We start from the raw sequence: 16555 nt of genomic DNA, 5'->3' as shown, positions 1-16555 counted from the left end.
AGATATCACTTTGTATCTGTTAATCCATACCACTAATTTCTCCCTCTCCCTTTTCCCTTCCCTTTAGTAACTACAGGTTTCTTTTCTATATCTGTGAGTCTTTTTCTGTTTTTCATATACATTTATTTGCATTATATTATAGATTCTACATATAAGTGATATTATCTATTGTTTGTCTTTGTCTGACATTTCGCTAAGCATTGTATTCTCTAGGTTAATCCACCTTGCTGCAAATGACATAATTCCATTCCTTTTTATGCCTGAGTAATATTCTGTTATATATGTGTATCACATCTTCTTAATCCAGTCATCTGTTGATGAGCACTTGGGTTGCTTCCATATCTTGGCTATTGTAAATAGTGCTGCTATGACTATTAAAAGTAGTGTTTTATTTTTGCTTTTTTCTGGATATACATCCAAGAGTGGAATTGTTAGATCATGTGATACTTCTACTTTTAGTTTTTTGACATATATCCACACTGTTTTCAAAAGTAGCTACACCAATTTACATTGCAAGTAACAGTTTAAGAAGATTTCCTTTTCTCCACATCCTTTCCAACATTTGTTATTTGTAGACTTTTTGGTGATAGCCATCCTGAGAGGCAAGAGGTACTATCTCGTTGTTTTGATTTGCATTTCTCTAATAATTAGCGATGTTGAGCATCTTTTCATGTCACTGTTAGCCATCTATATGTCTTAACTAGGAAAATGTCTATTCAAGTCCTGCCCATTTTTTAATTAGGTTGATTGTTTTACTGATATTGAGTTTTATAAGTCATTTATATATTTTGATTATTAACCCTTTGTCAGCCATATCACTTGCAAATATTTTCTCCCATTCCATAGATTGTCTTATTGTTTTGTTGAGATTTGCTGTGCAAAAGCTCTGTATTTTAATTAGGTCAATTTGTTTATTTTTCCTTTTATCACTTTTGGCTTAGGAGACAGATTCAAAAAAGTATTTCTACAATTTATGTCAAAGAGTATTCTGCCTATGTTCTGTTCTAGAAGTTTTGTGGTTTCAGACCTGACATATAGGTCTTTAATCCATTTTGAGTTTATTTTTGTACATGGTATGAGGAAATTTTCTAATCTCATTTATTTACATCTTGCTGTGCAGTTTTCCAAGTCTCATTTATTGAAAAGACTATCCATTGTATATTCTTGTCTCTTTTGTTGTAGATTAATTGACCTTATGTGCATGGGTTTATTTTTGAGTCTCTCTATTCCGTTCCTTTGATCTATGTGTCTGTTTTTGTGCCATAATAAAGCTGTTTTGATTACTGCAGCATTGTAATATACTCTGAAAGCTAGAAGAGTGATATCTCCAGCTTTGTTCTTTCTTCACAAATTACTTTGTCAGTTCAGGATATTTTTGGTTCCATGTGACTTTTAGGTTTATTTCTACTAGTTCCATGAAAAATGTCATTGGTATTTTGATATGAGTTGTATTAAATATTGTAGCTTTTGGGGGATATTATGACAATTTTAACAATATTAATTCTTCTCACCCAAGAACACATGATTATATTTGCATTTCTTTGTATCATGTTCAATTTCCTTCATCAAAGTTTTATAGTTTTAAGAGTATAGGACTTTCACATCCTTGGTTAAGATTATTCTTATGTAGTTTATTGTTCTGATACAATTTTAAACAAGATTATTTTTTAAATTTCTCTTTCTGTTATTTTGTTATTACTATATAGAAACATGACAGATTTCTTTATTAACCTTACATCCTGCAAAATTTCTTCATTTTTTATTATTTTAATAGATTTTGGGTGGAGACATTAGGATTCTATGAATAGAGTATCATGTCATCTGATAAATTTATTTCTTCCCTTTCAATTTTGATATCTTTTATTTCTTTGTCTTGTCTGACAGCTGTGACTAGCACTATGTGAAACATTACTGTCATTTTAGACAGCATATTAAAGGATCTTTTTTAATCCAACCAGCGACCCCATATCTTTTGATCAGAGCATTTATTCCATTGACATTTATAGTAATTATTGATAGGTATGTACTTATTGCCATTTTATTACGTGTTTTTCAATTGCCTTGTAGTTTTTATCTGTTCATTTTTTTCTCTTTTGTTACTATTTGTGTTTCAATGATTTTCTCTAGTATTATGCTTGGATTCCTTCATTTTCGTTATTTGTGTCTATTTTGTGTCTACAGATCTGTTGTAAATTTTTATTAGCAGTTACCAAGGGGTTCATGTATCCTGACCCATAATTATATCTAATTGATTTGAACTCATAGTCATTTCAGTTCAAACACATTCACAAAGATCTATGTTTTTACTCTTCTCCCCAATATTTTGTGTTTGTGATGTCATATTTTACATCTTCATGCTTGCCCTTTTACTGTTTATAGTTATAGTAGTTATAGTTAATTTTACAATTTTTCTATTAATCTATGCACTGACATTTAATTGATTGTCAATAATGATAATACATACTTTTAATACAATATGACATACATACTTTTCCTATTTTGATTTTTCCTTTTTTTATAAAGTATTATTTCTTCTCCATTTAGAGAAGATTCCTTAGCATTTCTTTTATTGTAACTTTAATATTGATAAATCCTTTAGTTTTTGCTTGTCTGAGAAGTTATTTCTCCTTTAATTCTAAATTATATTCTTGCTTAATTAAGTATACTAGGTTGTAATTTGTTTTTTCCTTCAACACTCCAAGTATATCATGCCATTCCCTTCTGCATGATATATTCAAAGAAATTAGGTGATGGCCTTGAGGGAGGGTTCTTTGTATATGACTCTTTGTTTTCTATTTCTGCCTTTAGGATTCTCTTTTTAGCTTACTTTTAGCCATTTTAATTTCCTATGCCTTGTTGTGGGTCTTTTGGGGTTCATCATGTTTGGGGCATTTGTGCTTCATGTTCCTGTTTCCGTTTTTAGGTTTGGAAAGTTTTCAGCCATAAATCATTCACATAAATTCCCAATATGATTCTCTTCCTCTGGAGACACTGTCCAGATCCCCTATAATGCAAATGTTCACTCACTTATGTCATCCTAGAGATCTTATATGTTGCACTTGGAATTTTTTCTTCATTTGTCTTTCTGTCTGCTGTTTTGATTGGGTGATTTCTACTATTTTGTTTTCCAGATCACTTATGAATTTTTCTGTGTCATTTATTCTGCTATTCATTACTTCTAGGATATTTCTAACTTAGATTTCAAATAAACCCTTTTTTATTGAGTTATAGACATTTTACAATGTGGTGTCAAATTCCAGAATGGAGTACAATTTTTCAGTTATACATGAACATACGTATATTCATTGCCACATTCTTTTTTTTTCTTGTGAGCTACCACAAGATCTTGTATATATTTCCGTGTTCTATACAGTATGTTTGTCTATTCTATATATGCCTGTCAGTGTTTACAAATTTTGAAATCCCAGTCTGTCCCTTTCCAACCATTGCCACCTTAGCAACCAGAGTTTGTATTCTATGTCTATGAGTCTGCTTCTATTTTGTATTTATGTTCCTTTATTATTTAATTCCATATATGAGTGATCTATTATGGTATTTTTCTTTCTCTTTCTGGCTTACTTCACTTAGAATGACATTCTCCAGGAACATCCATGTTGCTTCAAATGGCATTATGTTGCCAGTTTTTATGGCTGAATACTATTCCACTGTATAAATACACCACCTCTTCTTTATCCATTTATCTGTTGATGGACATTTAGGCTGTTTCCATGTCTTGGCTCTTCTAAATAGTGCTGCTATGAACATTTGGGTGCAGGCGTCATTTTGAAGTAGGGATCCTTCTGGATATATGCCCAGGAGTGGGAATCCTGGGTCATATGGTAAGTCTATTCATAGTCTTTTGAGGAATCTCCATACTGTTTTCCACAGTGGCTGCACCAAACTGCATTCCCACCAGCAGTGAATGGGGATTCCTTTTTCTCCACAGCCTCTCCAGCATTTGTCATGTGTGGATTTTTGAATGATGGCCATTCTGACTTGTGTGAGTTGATACCTCATTGTAGTTTTGGTTTGCATTTCTCTGATAATTAGTGACACTGAGCATTTTTTCATGTGCCTATTGATCATTTGTATGTCTTCCTTGGAGAATTGCTTGTTTAGTTCTTTTGCCAATTTTTGGATTGGGTTGTTTGTGTTTTTTTCTTATCAAGTCGTATAAGCTGCTTATATATTCTGGAGATCAAGCCTTTGTCGGTTTCATTTGCAAAAATTTTCTCCCATTCCGTAGGTTGTCTTTTTGTTTTACTTATGGTTTCCTATGCTGTGCAGAAGCTTGTAAGTTTCATTAGGTCCCATTTGTTTATTCTTGCTTTTATTTCTATTGCTTGAGTAGACTGTTCTAGAACATTTTCGAGATGTATGTCAGATAATGTTTGGTGCTTTCTTCTCAGATGTTTATTGTATCTTGTCTTATGTCTAAGTCTTTGATCCACTTTGAGTTTATTTTTGTGTATGGTGTAAGGGAGTGTTCTAGCTTCATTGCTTTACATGCTTCTGTCTAGTTTTCCCAACACCATTTGCTGAAGAGACTATCTTTATTCCATTGTATATTCTTGCCTCCTTTGTCGAAGATAAGTTGACCAAAAGTTTGTGGGTTGATTTCTGAGTTCTTTATTCTATTCCATTGGTCTATATGTCTGTTTTTGTGCCAATACCATACTGTCTTGATTACTGTAGCTCTATTGTATTCTCTGAAGTCTGGGAGGGTTTTTCCTCCAGCCTTTGACTTTTCTTTCAGTAATGCTTTGGCAATTTTGGGTCTCTAGTAGTTTCATATAATTGTATTATGATTTGTTCTAGTTCTGTGAAATATGTCCTGGGTAATTTGATAAGGATTGCATTAAATCTGTAGATTGTTTGGGCAGTGCGACCATTTTAACAATATTGATTCTTCCAATCCAAGAACATGGGATATCTTTCCATTTTTTAAATCTTCTTTAATTTCCTTCATCAATGGTTTATAGTTTTCTGTGTATAATTCTTTCACCTCCTTGGTTAGATTTATTCCTAGGTATTTTATTACTTTGGGTGCTATTTTAAAGGGGATTGTTCTTTTACCATTTTTTTTCTGTTGATTCATTGTTAGTGTAAAGAAATGCAACTGATTTTTGAACATTAATTTTGTAACCTGCTACCTTGCTGAATTCTTCGATCAGCTCTAGCAGTTTTTGTGTGGACTTTTTAGGATTCTCTCTAGATTGTAACATGTCATTGACATATTGTGACACTTTCACTATTCTTTTCCAATTTGGATCCCTTTTATTCTCTCTCTTGCCTGATTGCTGTGCTGAGGACTTCCAAGACTATGTTGAATAGGAGTGGTGATAGTGGGTAGCCTTGTCTTGTCCCAGATTTTAGTGGGAATCTTTAGAGTTTTTCACCGTTGAGTACTATGCTGGCTGTAGGTTTGTCATATATAGCTTTTATTTTGTTCAGATATGTTCCCTCTATACCCACTTTGGTTAGAGTTTTTAATCATAAATGAGTGTTGATTTTATCGAATGCTTTTTCGGCATCTACTGTGATGATCATGTGGTTTTTGTCCTCTCTCTTGTTGATGTGATGTATTACAATGATCCATTTGCATTAATGTTGAAACACCCTTGTGTCTCTGGGATGAACCCCACTTGGTCATGATATACAATTTTTTTTATGTGTTGTTGGACTCTATTTGCTAATATTTTGGTGAGAATTTTGGCATCTATGTTCATCAGTGATATTGGCCTATAATTCTCTTTTTTTGGTATTGTCTTTGCCTGGTTTTGGTATCAGGGTGATGGTTGCTTCATAGAATGAGGTTGGAAGTATTCACTCCATTCCAATCCTCTGGAAGAGTTTGATAGGGACTTGTATGAGTTTTCTTTGTGTGTTTGGTAAAAATCCCCAGTGAAGCCATCCAGTCCTGGGCTTTTATTTGTAGGGAGGTTATTTATCGCTAATTCAATTTCATTCCTAGTGATTGGTTTGTTCAAGTGATCAGTTTCTTCTTGGTTCAGTCTTAGTGGACTGTATGTTTCCAGAAACTTGTCTACCTCTTCTAGGTTACACATTTAGGTACCATATAGTTTTTCATAATATTCTCATATATTATTTATTTCTATTTTACTTGGTGTAATTTCTCCATTATACTTATTTATTTTGCTTATTTGTGCTCTCTCTTTTTCCTTCTTTGTGAATTTGTCCAGAGGTTTGTCGATTTTATTTACTTTTTAAAAAAAGAACAGCTTTAGGTTTGATTGATTTTTTTACTGCTTTTTAAATCGTTATTTTATTTATTTCCTCCTGATCTTTATTAGTTCCTCCTTTCACCTGACTTTTGGACTTTTTTGCTCTTCTTTTTCTAATTCTTTTAGCTGGTAGATTATATTGTTTATTTGAGATTGATTTTCTTTTTTGAGGAAGGCCTGTATCAGTATAAACTTCCCTCTTAGCACTGCCTTTGCTACATCTCATAAATTTTGAGTGGCTGTGTTTTCATTTTCATTTGTCTCAAGTTATTTTTTAATTTCAGCTTTCATTTCATCATTGACCCAGTGGTTTTTTTTTTTTAATAGCCTTTTGTTTAATGTCTATGCTTTCCTTTTTTTCTCCTTGTTTCTCTGTAATTGATTTCTAGTTTCATAGCATTGTGGTCAGTAAAGATGCTTGAGATGATTTCTATCTTCTTAAAATTGTTGAGGCTTCTTTTATACCCAAGTATATCATCAATCCTAGAAAATGTTCCATGTGCACTTGAAAAGAATGTATATCCTATTCTGGGGGGGTGTAATGCTTTGAAAATATCCACCAAATCTAATTTTCTATTGTATTTTTACTTTCTCTGTTGCGTTATTTATTTTCTGTCTGGAAGATCTGTCTAGTGACGTTAATGTGGTGTTAAAATCTCCAACAGTGATTGTATTCCCATCAATATCCCCTTTTATCTCTGTTAGTAATTGTTTTATATACTTAGGTACTCCTATATTGGGTATATATATATATTAATGAGTGTAATATCCTCATCCTGTATCACTCCTTTAATCATTATAAAATGTCCTTCTTTATCTTTCTTTATGGCCTTTGTTTTAAAGTCTATTTTGTCTGAAATCAGTACTGCTACACACGCTTTTTTGGCTTTTCCATTTTCAGGGAATATCCTTTTCCATCCTTTCACTCTCAATCTATATGTGTCCTTCTCCCTAAAGTGGGTCTGTTGTATGCAGCATACGGAAGGTTCTTGCTTTTTTATGCAGTCTACCACTCTGTCTTTTGATTTGAACATTTAATCCATTAACATTTACAGTAATTCATGATGGGTGTGTGTTTATTGCCAGTTTGAACTTATTTTTGCAGTTGACTTGGTATTTTCTCTTTGTTCCTTTTTTTCTTCCTTTTGTGGTTTGATAAGTTTTCTTTGTATTTTCTAGAATTTCATTTAGTTTTTGTGACTCACTTGTAAGTTTTTGGCTTGTGATTACCTTTTTTTTTTAAGTCTTTTAACCCATTACTATGACTGTTTTTATTAAACAGATAGTATTATAACCTCAAAACCATCCTACTGAGAACAAAATATTTTAAAAAGAAGGAAAAAAATACGCTATATTTTCTTGCTTCCCTCTCCCACTCTTAATGATTTCGATGTCTTCTTTTACAGTTTTGTTTTATTCTATTTGTAATTCATGGTAGTTATCACCTGTTCCATTATGATTTTCTCATTTCTGTAGCATCCTGCTTCTTTTCTATTTAGAGTAGACCTTTAAATATTTCTTTTAGCATGTGTTTAGTGTTGCTGAACTCTTCTAGCTTTTGCTTGTCTGTGAAGTTCTTTATCTCTCCTTCTATTCTAAAGGATAGCCTTGCTGTATAGAGTATCCTAGGCTGCATCTTTTTTTCATTCACGACTTTGAATATATCTTGCCACTCCCTTTAAAAATATTTTAAAAGGAAAGTTTAAAAGGGATTAACTGGAAGCATATACAATTGTTTAAAAAGTAAAAATTAAAATGATAATATTTAATAGAACAGTTAAAAAATAAAATGAAAAGAGGATTTTAAATGAAGTGAGAAAAAGTATTTGAAAACAGTGCATAATCAATAACAGAAGAGCAAGTTGAAGCAGAATAGCAATTTGGTTGAGACATCTTTTAAAAACCTTTAATAAAGGAGAAAAGAGCAAACAAAAAACAATATTTGAAATCTGTGTATAATCAATAACAGGAGATCAAATTGAAGAGAAATAAAAATGAAATGAGGTGGATTTTTAAAAAATAATGATAATAAAAATATTTTAAAAGAAAAAAATTTGAAGGGATTAAAACTGGAAGCATATTTAATTGTTTAAATAGTAAAAATTAGGTAATAGAAAGTAGAACAGATCAAAAAAGATAAAACAAAGGGTGGTGGTGTTCTCGTGGAGACTGTGAGCTCTTAATTATTTTATTGAGAAATCTTTCTGTCTTCACCTTGTTTCACAAACTCAGCTTGCTGCTTCCTTAGGCCCTCTGTTGGCGCCCCTCATCTGTGCTGCTCCCAGTACCTGTCAGCAAGCAGATCGTGCCCCCTTCCAACACTGCAGTCAGGTTCTGCTCTCCTTCACAGTGGGCAAGCTGTTCACTCCCCCTCCAGATGCCACAGTCAGATGCTGCACTCGGACGAGGTAGGTGGGCAGATTGCACCCCTTCCCAGCACCATGGTCAGGTACTGTGCTCCTGCCAGGAAGTTAGGTGGCCACCTACACTCTCCAGGCACCAGTCTCTCCCCTGCTCTGTGCAGCTGCCCGCTCCACCCTGGGTCTGTGCTCCGTGGCTGGCTTGGGAAGATGGTGGATCACCCCACCCCCTGCTCCATGCCAAATCTCAGCTCCTTGTTTGTCTTGGCAGCATGATTTCTCTGAAGTACTAGGGTAGAAAGATCCTATCTGCCTTGGGCTATAAACAAGTCTCTGTCTGGCCTTCCAGGATGCTAAGCCCTTAGATAGGATTCAGGTTTTGACCCTGTCCCCTCCTGGGTGCTGAGCACCAGAGGATATGGCAGCTGTGCCTGAGCCCCACCTCTCTTCACCAGAAAACCTTCCACCAGTTTTTAGAGATGGGGTATATCACCCTTCCCCCCAGGGCACATTAGCCATGTTGTTTTATGGAGGGCCCAGGTTGTTTTGCCCTGTGTACCCACTCATCCATGGCATGCAGTGCCATGCAGTCCCCCGGGGGTGCCTCAGTGCAGCTGCCCCAGTTTTCTGCCCAGCTTGGGCACCCTATCCTGTCCCCCAGCTGCTGGCTTGCATCTCGGGCTGGGTGTCTCAGGGACTCTTTGTTCCCATTTAACTTAGTTCTGTCGATCAAGGGATGCTCTGTACAGACTCGAGCCTCCAAGGCTCCTCCTCTGTCCTGATGACCTCTCAGTTGGAGATGGGGTGGCCCAGCGAATGAACGCTGTTCCTCCTTTGCCGCTCCCTCCCTGAAGGACTGGTCCCACACTGTTTTGCCTTTTATTCTTTCTTATTTTCCTTTTCTCCTACCAGATTCTTGGCGTCTTTTTCTTTTGAAAAGGGCGATGTTCTGTTGGAGTTTGGCAGGTGCTCTGTTTGGCTGAGTGGGTCTGTGGATATGAGTTTTGGTGTATTTGTGGGAGAGGGTGAGCTAAGAGTGTCCATCTACTCTGCTAACTTGGCCCCCCTCCCCAAATTACCCTTTTTTGGTTGTGTCTTCTTTACATTTTCTAATTCATTTTTTAAAATGATTGGTGTTCAGATTAATTATTTACTTTAATTCATTTATCATTTTTATTACCAAAAATATTTCCTCCAATTTCCTGTTAGTTTTCCTTGAGAATTGTTCCATGTGTTGATGTATTTTTGATGTTTTTGGAAAGGAGAGAGCTCCATATCCACTTACTCTGCCATATTGATCCAAGAGTCTATATTTTTAATATTTTAGTCATCATATTAACATTTTTGCTTACAGATGTTCCTGTACAATTTTTTGTTAAGCTAGTTTAGTGGTGCTAAAGTCTTTTAGCTTTTGTTTTAATGTGAAACTATATTTCTCATGTTCAAATCTTAATTATAGCCTTTCTGATACTGTGTTCTTTATTGTAGTTTTTATTTTTATTTCATTTTATCACTTTAAATATGTCATGCCACTCTTTTCTGGTCTTCAGAGTTTCTGGGGGAAAGTCAGCTGATAGCTTTATGGGAGTGATCTTTTATGTAACTTTTTGCTTTTACATTGATGTTTTAAAGATTCTTTCTTACCTTTAATTTTTGCTGTTTTAATGACAATATCTTCATTTAGATTTCTTTGAATTTTATTTGAGAAACTCTGTGCTTAATCAAACTGGATGTCTGTTTTTCTCTCCGTAATTATGGAAAATTTTATCTATTGTTTCTGAAAATAAGGCTTTTGCCCTGGCCAAAATGAGCACAAGGGCTTAAAAGCCAGCACAAGGGGACAAAAAGCAAAGAAAAGTGGGGGACTCACTCACTGGCAACTTCTACTTGGAGCAGTAATCAAAGGCAGGAACCTAGGCAAATCTGGAGGTATGATCTGCAAAAAGTGGAGAGAAGGCACAGAGTTGCTCCATGTGTTTGGGCCTGAGAGCCAAGGAGAGTGTTGAGGACCAGAGTCAGAGGAAGAGGGAGACAGAAAAAGGGAGAGATGGGAAGAAGTGTATTTAGAAAATAAAAGATTACCCATGTGCATCCACTAGATAGGACCAGAGGTCTTTTCTATCTGTCAAACTGAGTTTCAGAGCCTGCTGAGAGTAGCCCAACCAGGGTTCCTCAGTCCTCCACAAGACTTCAGGAAATTTCTGATTGTTAGGGAGTGGTAGGAATGTATGACAGAGGAAAGGAAAGCAGAAGAGGGAACCCTCCCCTGATGATTCTGGCCTCCCTGGGAGCACCCAATCAAGCCAAGGGGAGACTCTCATAGGGAGAGGGAAAAAGAGACAGAATCCCAAAGGGCTTCCCTGGAGTCCTAGTCATGTACAGGCCCCCAAATGTTGTGGGACACATGGGGGTGGCCCAGTGGTGACATGGTGACACATGTGAGTTTGTAAAAGAATTTACCACAGATAAAGTATGAGAATAGAAAAAGTTTATTAAGGTACACTGTTATAGACAACAGCAGACCACATAGATGTGAGCACCAGGGTGAAGAACAAGGGAAAAGTTCAATAGTTACACTGCTATAGGCAACAGCAATCTACACAGATGAGAGGTGCCTGTGTGAGCCTATAGTTACACTTTCTATAAACAATAATGATGTTATTTTTTGGAGAACTCAGCACATTTAAGGAATTGTACTGAAATGTTTTATGCCCAAATGTTTTAGAGGACTTGACATGAGACTTCTTTTAAAATTTACAGTCTCCCTTCCCAGAACTCAGGAATGAGAACAAATATGAATAATACTGTGTGTTGTATCTTTGCTACTAAGATTAGCACATGACTCTGCCTTAATAAATAAATACTGCTTAGTAAATAAATATTACTTTTTAGGTGCTTAATAAATAAATACTGTTTTTTCTTTTTTTACATAACAGTAAATTCGGCATGACAACCACCTGAAGAGACAAAGATGGCATAGTTTGAATACATTTCCTCAAAGAGAAGGATATGGAGAAATGCTGGATTGAGTTGTCTGAAGTCTCTCTTTGCTTCCTTTAAGAATTACCTTATTACCACAAACTTTTGGTCAACTCATCTTCGACAAAGGAGGCAAGAATATACAGTGGAATAAAGACAGTCTCTTCAGCAAATGGTGTTGGGAAAACTGGACAGCAGCATGTAAAACAATGAAGCTAGAACACTCCCTTACACCATACACAAAAATCAACTCAAAATGGATTAAAGACTTAAACATAAGACAAGATACAATAAACTTCTTAGAGGAAAACATAGGCAAAACTTTATCTAACATACATTTCAAAAATTTTCTCCTAGAAGAAATAAAAGCAAGAATAAACAAATGGGACCTAATGAAACTTACAAGCTTCTGCACAGCAAAGGAAACCAGAAGTAAAAGAAGAAGAAAACCTATGGAATGGGAGAAAATTTTTGCAAGTGAATCCGACAAAGACTTGATCTCCAGAATATATAAGCAGCTCATACAACTCAATAACAAAAAAATAAACAACCCAATCCAAAAATGTGAAGAAGACCTAAACAAGCAATTCTCCAAGTAAGACATACAAATGATCAAAAAGCACATGAAAAAATGTTCAGTATCACTAATTATCAGAGAAATGAAAATCAAAACTACAATGAGGTATCACCTCACACCAGTCAGAATGGCCGTCATTCAAAAATCCACAAATGACAAATGCTGGAGAGGCTGTGGAGAAAGGGGAACCCTCCTACACTGCTGGTGGGAATGCAGTTTGGTACAGCCACTATGGAAAACAGTGTGGAGATTCCTCAAAAGACTAGGAATATACTTATCATATGACCCAGGAACCCCACTCCTGGGCTTGTATCCAGAAGGAAATCTACTTCAGGATGACACCTGCACCCCAATGTTCATAGCAGCACTATTTACAATAGCCAAAACATGGAAACAGCCTAAATGTCCATCAACAGGTGACTGGATAAAGAAGAGGTGGCATATTTATACAATGGAATACTCCTCAGCCATAAAAACTGACAACATAATGCCATTTGCAGCAACATGGATGCTCCTGGAGAATGTCATTTTAATTGAAGTAAGCCAGAAAGAGAAAGAAAAATACCATATGAGATTGCTCATATGTGGAATCTAAAAGACAAAAACAAAAACAAACAAACAAACAAAAACAAAGCGTAAATACAGGACAGAAATAGACTCACAGACAGAGAATACAGACTTGTGGTTACCAGGGGGGTGGAGGGTGGGAAGGGATAGACTGGGATTTCAAAATTGTAGAACAGATAAGCAATATTACACTGTATAGCACAGGGAAATATACACAAACTGTTATGATAACTCACAGAGAAAAAAATGTGATAATGAGTGTGTATATGTCCATGAATGACTGAAAAATTGTGCTGAACACTGGAATTTGACACAACATTGTAAAATGATTATAAATCAATAAAAAATGTTAGAAAAAAGAAAAGAATTACTTTATTAAGTCTGCAGATATACACTTTCTTTTATTTCTTTCCATTATAATAGTATCACATTTAGAATATACTTACACCAAGCCTTGAATCTGTGATTATTGCTTTCTCCATATATAGGAGCTTTGGTAATGTAAATTTCCTCAGTGTGTGAGAGATTCTAGTGTTAATATTGCCTGAATAATACTATAGAAAATTGTTTAGTGGTATTAATTGTTAATTTGAATAACTCCTTGCTGAGACAAGAGCACTTCACTTATCTCCCGGAAAATGATAAGCATTATTCATTTCCTGCATGGTCCTTTCTTTGTAACAGGTAAAGCTCTAAAAGAGAAAAGACCCCAAGTGGCATTTTGGGATGATTTCATATGTGTTACTATTTTCAACATTTGAGCATGTTCATCTTCTCGTCTCTATGGTTGTGAAGTGTTTATCAAATATTCCTCCTTCCATCATGAGCCTTTCTTCAGCTGTATAGGTTTGCAAGTTCCCCTAACTTTCCCCTAAGTTCTGACACTTTCATGCTCTCATATGGGATACCAGAACTGATGAAGCATGAATTCTCTTTCATTTAAAAATTTTAAATATCCTCCTCAGAGCCAAACTGTAGAAGATAAAGCAAGCATGACAGTGCTATGAAAATAGAAATACGAGATTGCTTTATATAAATTCCCAGGAAAGCATGAAACTTAGCTACTGTTAATAGCATCTAAGGAATGGTGATGCCTTTTGGTTATACCACATGTCAGACCTATTATTTCTCTCCTGCTTCCCAGTTAGAATTTATTAGTATGGCTGAGAGAAAATCAGCAAATTTATTGTTCCCTTTCTATCAATCTTTATCTCACTTTTTTCCTGTCTGGATGGGGTTAAAATTATAATAAATATATCAAGGAGTATACAAAACTCAGACTAAAGTCCAAATAATTACATTGCAATTTTGTAACTTTGGGATAGATTCTATTTGTGTATCAGTTTATCTATAGAGTAGAGATAATAATGTTGATCCTGCATGCATCACAGAATTATGATTTTCAAAGGAAACAAAAGTTATAGAAATGATTTATAAATTAAGTGCTACACATATATGAGTGATAAGTATTCTAATTGTGATACAAACAGGCAAGCTGCCTGTTCTGATTTCACAAAAAGGGCCATGAAGGTGATGAAGAAAGCAAGGTAATTCCCTTCTACTTCCTGTTTTCGTGCCTCTCTGTGCCTTTTTTGGTGCCCCAATCTCAAGTACAATTAAAAAGTTATCCTATTTCTTTAGAATTATATTCTTAGCTCCAGGAAAAAAAAAAAAAAAGATTTGATCAACTCAGTCTAGCACAGTGATTAAAAAGATGAGGTAAGGGTGATACATATTTTATATTTGAATCTTTGCTTTGTTATTTGCCTGCTATATAGTCTTAGATAAGTTAGTTAAACTTTTTCTGACTCAGTGTTTTCTTCTATAAAATGGTAATAATAATACCCACAATAGGATTCTTGGCAGAGCCTAAGATATAAAGAACTTTGAAGAGCCTGTAACACATAATAAAGTGCTCAATAAAGGTTAGTTATCATCATGGCCTACTAGCTGATACAGATTATACATGTGTTCACACATATATTTGCATTTTAATAGAGAACACTGTAAGATTGAATTAGAACAATTTCTGGCACATAGTAAGCATTCAGTGAAAAAGCTGTTAAATTAATGAATTGAAAAGCCTTCAAAATCTACCAGAGTACATTTATAATGGTAGTTTTCTGGAAATTATGACTATGTAGAGGAGAAAATGGCTTGAATAGAGATATACTGATGGGCCTTACATTTCATGATGCAGGCAGTGTTCTAACTAAACTACAATATCAGTCTTAATCTTCCAATAATCATGGAAGAAATAATAAAGTAATCTTGATAATCATCTATTGCTGGACTAATATGCTAATCTATCAGAAAATTCAGAAATTTACAAGGTTCAGAATTGTGTGCTTGCCTTTTTTAAGTGCCTAACAAATAAGATTATGAAGGCTCCGGGCAGCAAGAGAAAAACAAGGAGTTAGTTACAAGGGAATCCCCCATAAGGCTTTCAGCTGATCTCTCTACACAAACACTATAGGCCAGAAGGGAGTGGCAAGATATATTCAAAGTCCTGAATGAGAAAAGGATGCAACTTAGGATAACTTATCCAGCAAGCCTATCCTTTAGAATAGGAGGTGAGGTAAAGAACTTCACAGACAAGCAAAACTAAAAGAATTTAGCAAAGCTAAACCTATGCTACAAGAAATATTGAAAGGTCTACTCTAAAAAGAAAAGAAAAAGGATGCTACAGAAAGGAGAACACCATAATTGGAAGGATAATAACTACAATGAATTACAACAGAATAAACATGATATTGTAAAATATAAAGTCTTTTTTTCTTTTTTTCCTTCTTTATTTTTCTCAGTAAGATGGGTTTGAGTTTATACTACTATCTGTTTAAAACAGATATATTAATGGGTTAATATATGTACAAAACATGGTAACAAGCCAAAAGCTTACAGTAAACTCACAAAACCTAGAAAGAAACCAAGATAATACAAAGGAAAATTATCAAACCACAAAAGAAAAAGAAAGAAACAAAGAGGAAATAATAAATCAATTGCAAAACTAAGTTCAAAATGGGAATATACATACATCTATCCATAATAACTGAAAATGTCAATGGACTAAATGTTGCAGCCAAAACACATACAGCAGCAGACTGGATAATAAAACAAGAGCCTTAAATATGCTGCATACAAGAGACCCACTTTAGGGAGAAGGACACACATAGATTGAGAGTGAAAGAATGGAAAAAGATTACCATGCAAACGGAAATAACAAGAAAGGAGTAGCACTACTGATTTTAGACAAACTGAACTTTAAAAAAAGGCCATAAAGAAAGATAAAGGACAATTTATAATAATTAAAGGAGAAATGCAAGATGAGGATATTACACTCATTAACATATAAGCACCAAGTATAGGAGCACCTAAATACATAAAGCAAATACTAACAGATATAAAGGGAGAAACTGTTGGGAATACAATCATTGTTGGAGACTTTAACACCCCATTAACATAAATGGACAGATCTTCCAGACAGAAAATTAATAAGGCAACAGATAAATTCAATGATACAATAAAATAATTAGCCTTGGTTGATATTTTCAGAACAGTAAATACCTCCAAAATAGAATATACATTCTTTTTTTTTTTGAATATACATTTTTTATAAGTGCACATGGATAATTTTCTAAGATATCATATACTTGGGCACAAAAGAAGACTCAACAATTTTAAGAAGGTAGAAATTATCTCAAGCATCTTTACTGACCACAATGCCATGAAACTAGAAATCAACTACAGAGAAACAAAGGAGAAAAAAATGACAGCATGGAGATTAAACAACATGCTACTAAAAAACTGATGTGTTAATGATGAAATCA

Source organism: Camelus dromedarius, chromosome X (genome assembly GCF_036321535.1).
Source record: "Camelus dromedarius isolate mCamDro1 chromosome X, mCamDro1.pat, whole genome shotgun sequence".
NCBI lineage: Eukaryota > Metazoa > Chordata > Mammalia > Artiodactyla > Camelidae > Camelus > Camelus dromedarius.
Note: the sequence above shows the minus strand (reverse complement) of the source record.